Source organism: Triticum aestivum, chromosome 7D, assembly GCF_018294505.1.
Source record: "Triticum aestivum cultivar Chinese Spring chromosome 7D, IWGSC CS RefSeq v2.1, whole genome shotgun sequence".
Classification (NCBI taxonomy): Eukaryota; Viridiplantae; Streptophyta; class Magnoliopsida; order Poales; family Poaceae; genus Triticum; species Triticum aestivum.
In genome coordinates, this window is record NC_057814.1 from 166,239,951 (window position 1) to 166,255,109 (window position 15,159).

Genomic DNA, 15,159 nt, shown 5'->3' on the forward strand with positions numbered 1-15,159 from the left:
CTTCTCAATCTTTTGCTAGCCTTCATTTGCACTAAGTATGATCACTACTTGTGCATCCAAAATCCTTTAAACCAGTTTTTGCCACATGAGTCCACCATACCTACCTATATGCGGTATTCTTTTGCCATTCTAAGAAAATTTGTATGTGCCATCTCTACTTTTCAAAATAAACTTCTCTTTTGTGTGCTCGCACCGCTCATGAAACGGTAGGGGGTGGCTAATATATTTCCATGCTAGATATGTTATTCTTAAGATGAGTGTTTATTCACTTGTCATTGCACGAGAGTACGGAAAAGGTATTAGGGGATGCACAGTCCCGAAATGAAAAATGAATTTACTTTATGTTGTCAAATAATAAATTCCTTGGAAAGTGTTGGTATGGAAGGCACCCGTGGATACGGCTAGCCATGGAAAGTGAAAGTATGGTTGAAAAAGGAATAAACTTTATTTTCTGTTTGGGAACCCCTATGATATATCTAGCATGGAAAGTATTGGGAACTACTCGATCATTTTTGTTGACAAGAAAATCATGGCTCCCAAAATGTTTTTATCTCTATCTTTTTCGCTTTGAGCTCTGGCACCTCTACAAATCCCTACTCCCCTCTGCGAAGGGCCTTTCTTTTACTTTATGCAATTTTTATTTTTACTCGAGTCTCCATCTTCTCTTATAAGGCACCAACTAAGGGGCACTATGATCGTACTTGAGCATTGGTTGTAGCTAATATGCGAGCGTGTTTCATGAATGGATCAATGATTGAGCATAATGGGCTAGGGATAACTTATTTTAGCTTTGATATTTTAAAATACATGGTTGCTTGTTGATATGCTTGAGTATTAAAGTCCTCATGTCAAAACTAGACTATTGCTTTGAACCATATAAAAGTCCAAATGTCCATGCTACAAAGAAAAGAATATGTGATGAACATGTTAGGTAGCATTTCACATAAAAAAATTTGTTTTTATCATTTACGTACTCGAGGACGAGCAGGAATTAAGCTTGGGGATGCTGATACGTCTCCAACGTATCTATAATTTTTTATTGTTCCATGCTGTTATATTATCATTCTTGGATGTTTTACAATCATTTCATAATCATTTTATATCATTTTTGGTACTAATCTATTGACATAGTGCCCAGTGCTAGTTGCTGTGTTCTGCTTGTTTTTACATCGCAGGAAATCAATACCAAACGGAGTCCAAATGCAACGAAACTTTTTGTGGAATTTTTATGGACCAGAAGACACCCAATGGGCCGGAGAAGCACCGGGGGGGGGGGGGTGCCCTGAGGGGGGCACAACCCACCAGGGCGCGCCTAGGCCCCCAGGCGCGCCCAGGTGGGTTGTGCCCACCTCGGTGGCCTCCCGCAGTGCCTCTTTGCTCTATAAATACCCCAATATTCCAGAAACCCTAGGGGAGTCGACAAAAATCAATTCCAGTCGCCGCAAGTTCCAGAACCACCATATCCAATCTAGACACCATCACGGAGGGGTTCATCATCCTCATTGGTGCCTCTCCGATGATGCATGAGTAGTTCATTGTAGACCTATGGGTCCGTAGTTAGTAGCTAGATGGCTTCCTCTCTCTCTTTTGATTCTCAATACAATGGTCTCTTGGAGATCCATATGATGTAACTCTTTTTGCGGTGTGTTTGTTGGGATCCGATGAACTTTGAGTTTATGATCAGATCTATGTTTTTATCCATGAATGTTATTTGAGTCTTCTTTGATCTCTTATATGCATGATTGCTTATAGCCTCGTATTTCTTCTCCGTTATTTGGGTTTTGTTTGGCCAACTTGATCTATTTATCATGCAATGGGAAGAGGTGCTTTGTGATGGGTTCGATCTTACGGTGCTTGATCCCAGTGACAGTAGGGGAACCGACACGTATGTATCGTTTCTATTAAGGATAACAAGATGGGGTCTATTTCTATATAAATAGATGTTGTCTACATCATGTCATCATTCTTATTGCATTACTCCGTTTTTCCATGAACTAAATACACTAGATGCATGCTGGATAGCGGTCGATGTGTGGAGTAATAGTAGTAGATGCAGGCAGGAGTCGGTCTACTAATCTTGTACGTGATGCCTGTATAATGATCATTGCCTGGATATCGTCATGATTATTTGAAGTTTTATCAATTTCCCAACAGTAATTTGTTTACCCACCGTATGCTATTTTTCTTGAGAGAAGCCACTAGTGAAATCTACGGCCCCCGGGTCTCTTCTTTATTATATTTGCCTTCACAATCTATTTTTAATTGATTTTATTTTCAGATCTATATTTCCAAAAACCCAAAAATACCTTGCTGCATTTTTTGTTTATTTATTTTATCCTGCGTTCCCGCGAGATCTATTTATCCAATCTACTACAATTTTATCTATCTTTTTACCCGTGAGGGATTGACAACCCCTCTCTTACGTCGGGTTGCAAGTATTTGTTCTTTGTGTGCAGGAGCTGTTTACGTGGTGTTGTGTGGTTCTCCTACTGGTTCGATAACATTGGTCTCATCACTGAGGGAAATACCTACTGTTGCTGTGTTGCATCATCCCTTCCTCTTTGGGGAAATACCGACGTAGTTCTAGCAGACATCAGGGACACAAGAGACTTTTTATTATTTGGTTGCAGGGTTGTTTGAGAGAGACCATCTTCATCCTACGCCTCCCACAGATTGATAAACCTTAGGTCATCCACTTGAGGTTACTGTCCTACAAAACTCTGCGCTTGGAGGCCCAACACGAGTCTACAAGAACAAGTTGTGTACTAGACATGAAGCTCTTTTCTGGCGCCGTTGCCGGGGAGGTGAGTGCTTGAAGGTATATCTTTAGATCTTGCAATTGAATCTTTTAGTTTCTTGTTTTATCACTAGTTTTGTTTATAAAAGAAAACAAAAAAATGGAATTGAGGTTGCCTCATATTATTCGTATTTATCATGTCTTTCTTGAAAATGATGGAAAGGAAAATTATGCTCAATTGATAGAAATTCTATAAAATGTTTGGCATAAAATCCTTGAATGATGAGCATGATTGCAATGTTGCTAGTATAAATTCTTTGAATATCCATGATGGTAATGATATGCAAAGCCATAAGCTTGGGGATGCTATATTTGATGAAGATGATATTTTTAGTCCCCCAAGTTTTGATGAGAAAATTTATTATGATGATAGCATGCCTCCTATTTATGATGATTATATTGATGAAAGTGGGCTTGGAAGAGTGTCAACTCTAGGTACTAATGATCCCACTATTTTGGAGGGTGTTGAATATTATTGTAATAATTATGAAAGTGGATTTGGAGAGGTCATGACTTTATTTAATGATGAATCCACTATTTTCGAAGAGGTTCCAATTGATTATGACAACAAAGTTCCTATCTATGATGATTATGGTGATGACATGTATGCTATAAAGAGTAGTGATAACTATGAAACTTGTCATCATGATTTTAATGTTAAATTTGGTTATGCCAATCAAGTATCCCATGATAGTTATTTTGTTGAGTTTCCTCCCACTACTATTCATGAGAATAAATTTGCTTATGTGGAGAGTAATAAAATTTGTATGCTTGTGGATTATGAAAAGAATTCTTTATGTGATAGTTATATTGTTGAATTCATCCATGATTATAATGAAAATTATTATGAGAGAGGAATATATGCTTCTACATATCTCAATAATATCAAGTTTCCTCTCTATGTGTTGAAAATCTTGAAGTTTTGCTTGTTTTGCCTTCCTATGCTAGTTGATTCTTGCTCCCATAAATTGTTTGCTCACAAAATCCCTGTGCATAGGAAGTGGGTTAGGCTTAAATGTGATAGTAATATGCTTCATTATGCTCTCTTTATGTTTCAATTCCTATCTTTTATGTGAGCATCATTGAAATCAGCATGCCTAGCTAAAATGACATTAAAGAAAAGCGCTTGTTGGGAGACAACCCAACACTTATACCTACTGTTTCTATGTGTTCACATGATTAGTCTACCGTAGTAATCATGTTTAATAGGTTTTGTTTCAATAAAGTACAAAGTAAATCCTTTGGGATAGTGTGGATGATAGTTGACTTGATTCTGTGCAAAAACAGAAACTTTTGCACCCAGTAACAGAATTGATGAGAATCACTGGAGCGTCGAAAAATTCTGATTTTTTTTATAGATGATTGATATATAAATTACCTACGTTTTCCTATTTTTTCAGAATTTTTGGAGTAGTAGAAGTGTGGTCATTGTTCAGATCATTACAGACTGTTCTGTTTTTGATTGATTCTGTTTTCAATGCATAGTTTGCTTGTTTTCTAGTTTCTATGGCTTATATTTCTCAATATAAATTGTCAAAATTATAAGGTATAGTAGGAATTGTGTGAGAACAATTATGAATCTTGTCTTTGACAGTACCAAAGCAAATGATTTGCTTTATCATACTAACCTATCTCACAAAGTTCCGTTAAGTTTTGTGTGATTGAAGTTTTCAAGTTTTGGGTGAGATATCGATATGAGAAGAATAAAAAGTGGCAAGACCCTAAGCTTGGGGATTAACAAGGCACCCAAGGTAATATTCAAGGAATACCCAAGCAATTAAGCTTGGGGATGCCCCGGAAGGCATCCCCTCTTTCGTCTTCAACATTATCGGTAATCTCACTTGGAGCTATATTTTCATTCATCACATGATATGAGTTTTGCTTGGAGCATCATTTTATTTTGTTAGTATTTTCTTGCTGCTATTTAGAATAATGTTTTGTATCTTTTAGTTCAATAAAAATGTCAAGTATAACCTTTTACCATGCTTATTTTGCAAGTCTACATATTGCTGTTTAAAAACAAAAAGTTTTCTATCATTGTGTGAATTCTTCTGGAAATTCAGAATGTGATAAAATCGTCAATTTTTTTTAAAATAAGCTAAAACAATTTTTCTACAGTGTGGTAAGTTTTCAGAATTTTTGGAGTTAGATAAGTATGAATCTTCTTGCATTCTTTACAGACTGTCCTGTTTCGACAGATTGCCGTTATGTTTGCATTGTTTGCATATGTTTGCTTGTTTAATGATTCTATTTGAGGATAGGAGTATTAAATATGCAGAGGCATTTAGTATTCAATGTTAAATAATAATTTTAGTGATTTGCTACAGTAGAGAATGATAAGGTTTTTGCATTGATTTATACTAACTTATCTCACGAGTTCTTGTTAAGTTTTGTGTGGATGAAGTTTTTAAGATTTAGGGAAACCGTGATATAAAAGGAATTAAGGAGACACAAAAGCTCAATATTGGGGATGCCCAAGGCATCCCAAGATAATATTCCAACAAGTATCAAGCATCTAAGCTTGGGGATGCCCCGGTAGGCATCCCACCTTTCTTCATCAACAATTATCTGTTAGTATCGGTTGAGCCTAAATTTTTGCTTCTTCACATAATGTGTGCTATTATTGGAATGTAATTTTATTTTGTTTTGCTTGCTGTTTTAATTAAATACTTAGATCTAAAAGTTTTTAAATGAGATAGAGTGTCCTCAAATAGCTACCGATTTACTTAACTACTCGCTTGATCCTCACTTATATCTTTTTGGAGTGGTTTGTCATTTACTCTTGTGCTTCACCTATATCCTATGAGTAAATTGTTGAATGAATTGAATATCATGAAGTTGAAATTGTATGTTCATAACATGCCTAGTAGTAGCTTCACATTGGGTTTAGAAAGTGAAATCGATTGAAGCTTGACAATCACAATATTGGTCATACAAGCAATTCATGAATGATTAGTAGAAGGAAGAGAACTTTCACATACAAATATATTATCTTGGACATCTTCTATGATTGTGAATACCCATTAATTATTTTCAAACTTTAGCAAATTAGTTGAAGTTGGACAAGGAAGACAATGTAATGAGTTTTGGTTGTGTATATTTGCATAGAAGTTATATTGTTATGGATCCTCCAACATGTGGTGCTTGCTTAGGATCTTTTGCTAGCCAAAAAATCGTACTAAGTAGAGTACTTGTGCATCCAAGAACCCTTAAACCCAGTTTCTTTCCATGAGTGTCCACCATACCTACCTATGGATTGAATAAGATCCTTCAAGTAAGTTGTCATTGGTGCATAAAGCAATAAAAATTGCTCCTAAATATGTTTGATCTTTTATTGTAAGGGAAAATAAGCGTTGTACAAACTTATGATGGCAAAGTAAGTAATGGACTACATAATAAAGGTTGCTATCATAAGGGGCAATATAACGTGACGTTCCTTTGCATTAAGAGCTTGCGCATACAAAAATAAAAAGCGCATGACAACCTCTGCTTCCCTCTGCGAAGGGCCTATCTTTTACTTTTCAGTATTTACTTTTATGCAAGAGTCAATAGTATGCATTCTCATTTCAACCTTAATTATTCTCTAGTCGGCAAGCATCATGTGGTGGGGAAAGATCTAGGCACATATGACCATTCAAATATATTTGATCATGAATTATTATTGTTGACAATTATCTCTATGATAAATGAGTTGGGAGGCGAAACATTAAGCCCCTATCTTTCTCTGTGTTCGATGGATGCCATTTGTTCTAAAAATATGCTTTGAGTACTAGCAATCATAGAAGACTATATGATGATTGAGTATGTGGAGCTCTTACTTAGACTTTGTTGAGAATAAGTTGAATTGCAATTGTTTGGTGACTAAGAATATAGGTTGTTAAGTTTCAAGAGAAGGCATTGTTTAGACCATAACATGTGAATTGATTGCTACTTTATCATGATGAGTTTTATGAGAAAGAGTTGCTTCTATGATGCTAGGAGAAGTGATTGGAATTATCATTGATCAAACTTATGCACTATTCTAGCATTCACACTTCATAAATTATTTCTTTTATCATTTACCTACTCGAGGACGAGCAGGAATTAAGCTTGGGGATGCTGATACGTCTCCAACGTATCTATAATTTATGAAGTATTCATGCCATGTTTACAACAATTTTATATGGTTTTGGTATGATTTGAATGGAACTACCGCAAGCCTCTGTAGCCACAAAAAACCAATCTAGACCATGTTCCGGCACCCTGCCGGAGGGGGAAATCATCACCGGTGGCCATCTTCATCATCCCGGCAGCCACCATGATGAGGAGGGAGTAGTCCACGCTCGGGGCTGAGGGTTTGTACTAGTAGCTGTGTTTAATGTCTCTCTCTCTCATGTTCTTGAGTTGGCACGATCTTGATGTATCGTGAGCTTTGTTAATATAGTTGGATCATATGGTGTTTCTCCCTCTCTATCTTGTTGTGATGAATTGAGTTTTCCCTTTGAGATTTCGTTTTATCGGCTTGAATCTTTTATGGATTTGAGAGCACTTGATGTATACCTTGCTATGAATACCCGTGGTGACAATGGGTTATCATATTGATTCACTTGATATACGTTTTGGCACTCAACTCGCGGATTCCCAAGGTGACATTGGGGTAATCTATGCATAGGGGTTGATGCACGTTTTCGTCCTTGTTTCTCCGTTAGAAATCTTGGGGCACTTTTTGAGGTTCTTTGTGTTGGATTGAGTATTATGAATCTGAAATTGTTTGATGCATATCGTATAATCAACTCATGGATACTCGTGGTGACATTGGAGTATCTAGGTGACATTAGAGTTGGTTGATGTTTATCATATGGTGTTATTTTCATACGAGCTCTTAGATAGATCGATCAGAAAGGATAACTTGGTGTTATTTTAGTTCGAATTCTTGAATAGATCGATCAGAGAGGATAACTTTGAGGTGGTTTCGTACCCTACAAACAATTTCTTCTTATGTTCTCCATTAGTTAGGAACTTTGGAGTGATTCTTCCTCGCATGTTGAGGGATGGTTATATGATCCAATTATATTAGCATTGTTGAGAGATTGCACTAGCGAAAGTACGGACCCTAGGCCTTGTTTTTAAGCATTGCATTTGCTACTGTGATTTCCATAGCTTTATACGGAGTTAAGTCGTAACTAGCCCGCTTCACAATCTTTGGGGTCTACAAAACAGTGCGCGCTGCCACTATCAACCAAGGCAATCATTGGCACTCCGTTTATCTGGTATCTCTGTCCATAGTCGTCTCCTATTTTGGAAGACCGAGACTTGCGACACAACAACAATATTATTCAAATAACAAGTCATTATAACGCAGCGCGCCTTGTTAATTTCTCGTCACGTAAGTGAATTTACGAATAGGGAGCCCAAGTGCCCAACAAGTGAACTATTTCCTCCTCTAGGATTGTTGCTTTCCTTCTATAGCCTCACGCATGAAAAACGTGTGCCGTAGAGAGGGCTAGGTCACAAATACATAGCATAGATAACAAGGGTTTCGCCAAAGTAGATGCTCAAGCGAAACATTCCACTTATCGAAGAAGGGATACATGTATTTCAAGTTCAAGAAGTAGGCATTGATCCCAAAGAATGTAGTGAAAATATAGGCTAGGAGGAATGCATCAGAGCCGAGGCCAGGCAAAAGGTTGTTGGATCTTTATGTTGGCTGGAAGTTATTTCTTTTCAATGAGGTCCAATGTTCTCTAGATTGCTTAGAAGTAGCCTGCCTTACTCGAGCCAACTAGGATCAGAAGGTGTTGATAGGGCTAGACTTTCTCTCATGGGCGTGACCATATTAAATAAAGGGTCTTTTCATCGCTTTGGCTTGGAGCCGAGTAAGTAAGGACTTTTCCAGGTTTGAACTCCAAAGTCATTTACACCCAGTATTTCCTTTGATTGTTATAGCCTTCGTGTCAAGGAGCGATGCGAGCGGTCCAATTGCACATCAATAGCAGCAGCTTTTATCTCCGCATTCACTAAACGAAATGCTAAACCCATGTTGGTAATTCCCTCTATGCTCTACCATCTTGAACTATTTTATTTAGTTGACATGGAGGCTTTAGTGCCATGTTCAAGCTAAAAGCTGTGAAATCAAGTCAAGCAGTGCCAGATGATGATAAAATAGCGGCGCATCCTTCTTTTGAAAAGTGACAAAACGGGACTTTTCAGCATAGTATCAGATGCCTTATTTTGTTAGTTAGGATCTCCTTCTCACTCCAAAGTATGGTTGGTGTATACTCGGAATTTCCCACTGTAGTTTGGAGCTCACCCTTTATTTACACCGACCCAATCTACAATCAATAAAATGTAATTTTATAAGAAAGAAATCAAGCAAAAGCTAACTGTCATCTATAGATAAATGCTTTTGCTTTCTATCCAGCAGCTGATGCTTTATGTAGTAAAGAAGGAAATTCTTGGAGTTACCACGGTACTGAGGTCTCTGGAGCGAGTGACGGATCTCTTTTGGAACATTAGAGGTTGTGGACAGCACTCATAGCTCCTCTATTTCTCAAGGATCTATGCTTCCTGTTTGCACTCTTTCTAGGTCCAATGCGATAGAGAAGCAGGCAGTGAACTGATTCATCCTACAAAAGTGGCCATACTAAGAGCTCTGGCTAGTCCTTGCTTCATGAGGTACATACTTCTTCCAGTCTGCTCTATTGCCGAGCTTCCATTCTCGGACACCTACATTCCCAACAGGCTAGGGCAGGGCAAATACATGAAGTCGGAATGATTCCCACACCTGGATTGAATGCTCCACCAAAGTAAACCTAAACAATTAATTAAAGGAAGTGTAGCTCGGCAACGATTTCACGTGTCGGTTGCCCAACCCAATAAGTAGTAGTTTTTGAATGATTCGCGTTAGCCAGGAGTTAGAGATGTACTTTCTATTTCAATGAAGTAACCAACCAAAAGAGAGTGCTAAAGGAGTCATTCAGAAGTGAGTGAAGGGGCGCAGAAAAAAGCTGGTGAGCAAAGAAAGCTCAAATTGTTAATTAAACGGGCCTTGTTAATGAAGTATTTCGTTACCTTCCTTTATTCTTATTTTGACCATTTAGTTGAACCGACTCTGTTAATTCTCTCTCACGGTAATTGGATTGCGATTTCCTCTGGATTCAATCTCAATGACCGCTAGGATCTCTTTCTACTTCTATTTTTGGCATATAGAATTTTACGATAGATGAAGCGGAAGAAGGAACAAGGCTTGAAGGCGGATTAGCAAGGGAATGAATCTGATGAAGTTGTTCCTCCGCTAGAATAAGGGGGGCATGATCGCTGATTTGACCGGGCAGACTAGATGAGCGAGATTGATTGAAAGCGTTGTGCCAACTTGCGTACAAGATTTTTAGACTCTAGTAAATCCTCTTCACAAGTTATTTCGTACAGGCTATTCAAGGTCTATTGGCTTTATTGCTTATGTGGTACTTCGACCGCGAAGCCTCGCTTATGCACCGAGAAAGATCGTAGATAGGAAAGATCTGTTATGCACCAACGACGGCCCCTTCTCTTTACCTTTAGAGTCTCATACCTCAGTCCATTGCTGGCTTGAATGTTGTCTCTCTTCTTCTTTGCTCGCGAGAGTGAATAAGAGGACGACCCACCGGGGGGAGGATGGAATGAGTCGGCAAGGGGATCAACCATCTTATTTCAATAAAGGCCCACACATTATCCTTAATATTGGGATAAAAGTGTTGGGGAACGTAGCAGAAATTCAAAATTTTCTATGCATCACCAAGATCAGTCTATGGAGTTTACTAGAAATGAGAGGGAGGGAGTGCATCTACATACCCTTGTAGATCGCGAGCGGAAGCGTTCAAGAGAACGGGGTTGATGGAGTCGTACTCGTCGTGATCCAAATCACCGATGATCCTAGCGCCGAACGGACAGCACCTCCGCGTTCAACACACGTACGGAGCAGCGACATCTCCTCCTTCTTGATCCAGCAAGGGGGGAGGAGAGGTTGATGGAGATACAGCAGCACGACGGCGTGGTGGTGGAAGTAGCGGGATTCCAACAGGGCTTCGCCAAGCGCTGCGGGAGGAGGGAGATGTGTCACGGGAGGGAGAGGGAGGCGCCAGGGCTTAGGGTTTGCTGCCCTCCCTTCCCCCCACTATATATAGGGCCAAGGGAGAGGGGGGGGGCGCAGCCTTGGCCCTTCCTCCAAGGAAGGGTGCGGCCAGGGAGGAGTCCATCCTCCCCAAGGCACCTAGGAGGTGCCTTCCCCCTTTAGGACTCTCCCTTTATCTTATCTCTTGGCGCATGGGCCTCTTGGGGCTGGTTCCCTTGGCCCATATAGGCCAAGGCGCACACCCCACAGCCCATGTGACCCCCGGGGCATGTGGACCCCTTGGTGGACCCCCGGACCCCTTTCGGCACTCCCGGTACAATACCGATAATGCGCGAAACCTTTCCGGCGACCAAAACAAGACTTCCCATATATAAATCTTTACCTCCGGACCATTCCGGAACTCCTCGTGACGTCCGGGATCTCATCCGGGACTCCGAACAACTTTCAGGTTACCGCATACTAATATCTCTACAACCCTAGCGTCACCGAACCTTAAGTGTGTAGACCCTACGGGTTCGGGAGACACGCAGACATGACCGAGACGACTCTCCGGTCAATAACCAACAGCGGGATCTGGATACCCATGTTGGCTCCCACATGCTCCTCGATGATCTCATGTAACATCCCAAATTTTCAATTTGGAATGTTATACATAGATCATCATTGCATATCATGTTTTATTGCATTTTGACAAATCCTCGATAAATCCTAAGCAACTCAAGGACCCTCGGAGAGAGTTGGGGATTTTCTCGAATTTTCTTATTTGATTTTTCAAACGAGGATTGGGATTTTAATTATTTTTATCTCCGAAAAAATATATTTCATTTTTAAAATAAACGAGAGGAGAAAATATGACTTCTCCAAAACAATTGAAATACTGGTGGAAAAATGTTAAAATCATTATTTGAAATTTATTGGATTTTATTTGCAATTTTTATTGCATTTAAAAATATGCATGTTTTCAAAATGTTTATTTTTTGATTTTAAAAATGTTCACCCTACTCTAGATTTTCTAACTAGACGGGGAAAATTTATTTCATATTTGTCTGATTTTTATTTATTTTTTTATGCAATTTTCTTCGCGGAACTTTAAAAAAAAAAGACGCCCGCGCCGACTGGGCCAAAGGCCCAGCCGACGGCCCGCCCCGCCGCGACCTCTCCTTCTTCCCCACGCCGCCGGAGTCCGGCCACGCCACGGGAGCTCGCCTCCGCCTCGGTGCCCCCTTCCCCAAGCCTCTAGACCCCCCTCTCCATATATACCCCCCCTCTTCGTTTTCGCCATCACCGCCGCCGGAGAAGCCGCCGCCGCCGCCGCATCTAGCCCCGCCGCCGCCCGCCGTTTTGCCTCGCCGCCCGTCGCCGGGAGCCGCGCCCGAGCCCCGCCCTCGCCGCCGGAGCCTCCGCCCCCGAGCCCCGCACCCCCGCCGCCGAGCCGCGCCCGCCGGAGCCCTCGCCGGAGCGAGCCCCGTCGAGGTACTGCCGCCACCGTTCCCGTCGTGTTGACCGGTTTTCTGAAAAAAAACAAAAAAACCTTTTGTTTAAAAAAAAACCTAGATCGTTTTTTTTTCGGTTTTTCTTCTTTCACGAGCGTTCACCGAACCGTTCGTTTTGACGAACGCGTTCGTCGGTTTTTCTCTGTTAACGAACGTCCGTTCTTTAACCGTTCGTCCGTTTTTCTTTTTCGGCGGATTTTTCCTGTTATTTTCTCAGATTCGATTTCTGATCGAATCTTCGTTTCTGTTTAACTTCTCGCTCGTTTATCGGAATCAGGTGATTCAAGCGCCTAGAGTTTCGTCTCGAAATTCTCTTTCCGTTTAACCTACTCAAACAAGTTTTTGCTACAGTAAAATTTGACCTAGTTCCAGATTAGCAAACGAAGTTTCTTTCTTCTGCCGTTTGACTGTCGTTGCTTCTTTCGAGTTGATTCTTTTTGCAAACCGGAGTTCTTAAGTTGAACTTTCTGGTTGGATCTTTCATTCGAGTTTTACCTGTGCATTAGTTGAGTACTGATTGTATGCTTGTTTGTTTGCGATAGAGTACCCGGAGTGTGCCGCTTGTTACTTCGAATCGCTAGGTTTTGCGGATCATCAGCAAGGCAAGTAACACTTTGATCATACCCCGTTCATACCCAGTTTTATTGCATTAGATCTATTCCTTCAAACACATTGCATGATTAGGATCTAATAAACTGTGGGTATTGGGAAGTAGTTGAGGTAGTACCTATTACCTGTTTTTCTATCAAACCCTTGGGAGTTACTTCTACGTTGCTTTTATTATTGCCATGCTATGCTCGTAGACGTGGATTGGGTTTGAGTGAAATTCATGACAGATGTGAGATTGTTAATTAATGGTTTACTTAAGGTGGCAACTTAAACTCACATCTGGGTGGATTGAGGTACCTGGGTATTCCAGGATTGCCTGTTTTTCTTTTGGACCGCCACCCAGGTTCAATGGGATCATGAGATTTTTCATGCTAGAAACTTCCGTGTGCAGCCGCAAGCTATTATGGGCTCTAGCATAGTTGATTAAGTTGTGTGAACTCTTACAGTGGTAGACTAGCAGATGTAGGGGAAAGTAGGTGTAACGGTCTACCCATACGTAAGGTGCAAACACTTCTGAAAGACTGTGTCTTGGTCATCCGTTACTCAAACACCATGTAGTGCGAGTAATCCAACGGAGGAGATCAAGTCTTGTGGGAAAAGTGCACAAACCTCTGCAGAGTGTACAAACTGATCATGATTAGCCGTGTCCCCGGTTATGGACAACTTGAGTATCTAGTACTTGGATTATCATGTGAATCTCAACACTATGTTACTTCTAATTAATTTTGTTGGGTTATTGATGACTTTTTAATTGGGATTGAGATGCTGTCAACCATCTCAATGTTTCACAACCACCATGATAGTTAAATAAAATTTATTCCTTTGAAGTAGGATAAAATTGGCTTTTCGCAAAACTGTAACCATAGAGCTTTCCACCAGCCACATATGCATGTAGTATAGCATTATTATTGTTCATTGCTCTCTATGTGCTACATTGCCAGCATATCCTATGTGCTGACCCGTTTTCGGGCTGCAACGTTTCATGTTGCAGATTTTTCAGACGACGAGTAAGGTGCCTTAGGTCGTGGTCTTATACTCAGTGATGCCGCTGGAGTTGATGGACTCACTTATCTTCCAAGTCTTCCGCTGTTATCGTTATTAGATGGCCTTAAGCCATGTTTATTATACTTAGTCTCTATGGAGATATCCGATGTAATAAGTGTGTGATTGCTACTCTGTTATAAATCCTCCATTTGTACTGTGTGTGTCAGCATTACTGATCCAGGGATGACACTGGTGCACAGCAGCACAGGCCATTTGAGGTCTGGTCGCTACATCTCATCGGATGAACCACGATGTCGAGGATTCAATCAATCCCGTATACAATTCCCTTTGTCAATCAGTATGTTACTTGCCCGAGATTCGATCGTCGGTATCCCGATACCTTGTTCAATCTCGTTACCGGCAAGTCTCTTTACTCGTTCCGTAACACATCATCCCGTGATCAACTCCTTGGTCACATTGTGCACATTATGATGATGTCCTACCGAGTGGGCCCAGAGATACCTCTCCGTTTACATGGAGTGACAAATCCCAGTCTCGATTCGTGCCAACCCAACAGACACTTTCGGAGATACCTGTAGTGCACCTTTATAGCCACCCAGTTACGTTGTGACGTTTGGTACACCCAAAGCATTCCTACGGTATCCGGGAGTTGCACAATCTCATGGTCTAAGGAAATGATACTTGACATCAGAAAAGCTCTTAGCAAACGAACTACACGATCTTGTGCTAGGCTTAGGATTGGGTCTTGTCCATCACATCATTCTCCCAATGATGTGATCCCGTTATCAACGACATCCAATGTCCATGGTTAGGAAACCGTAACCATCTATTGATCAACGAGCTAGTCAACTAGAGGCTTACTAGGGACATGGTGTTGTCTATGTATCCACACATGTATCTGAGTTTCCTATCAATACAATTCTAGCATGGATAATAAACGATTATCATGAACAAGGAAATATAATAATAACCAATTTATTATTGCCTCTAGGGCATATTTCCAACAGTCTCCCACTTGCACTAGAGTCAATAATCTAGTTCACATCACCATGTGATTAACACTCACAGGTCACATCACCATGTGACCAACATCCAAAGAGTTTACTAGAGTCAACAATCTAGTTCACATCACTATGTGATTAACACTCAATGAGTTCTGGTTTGAT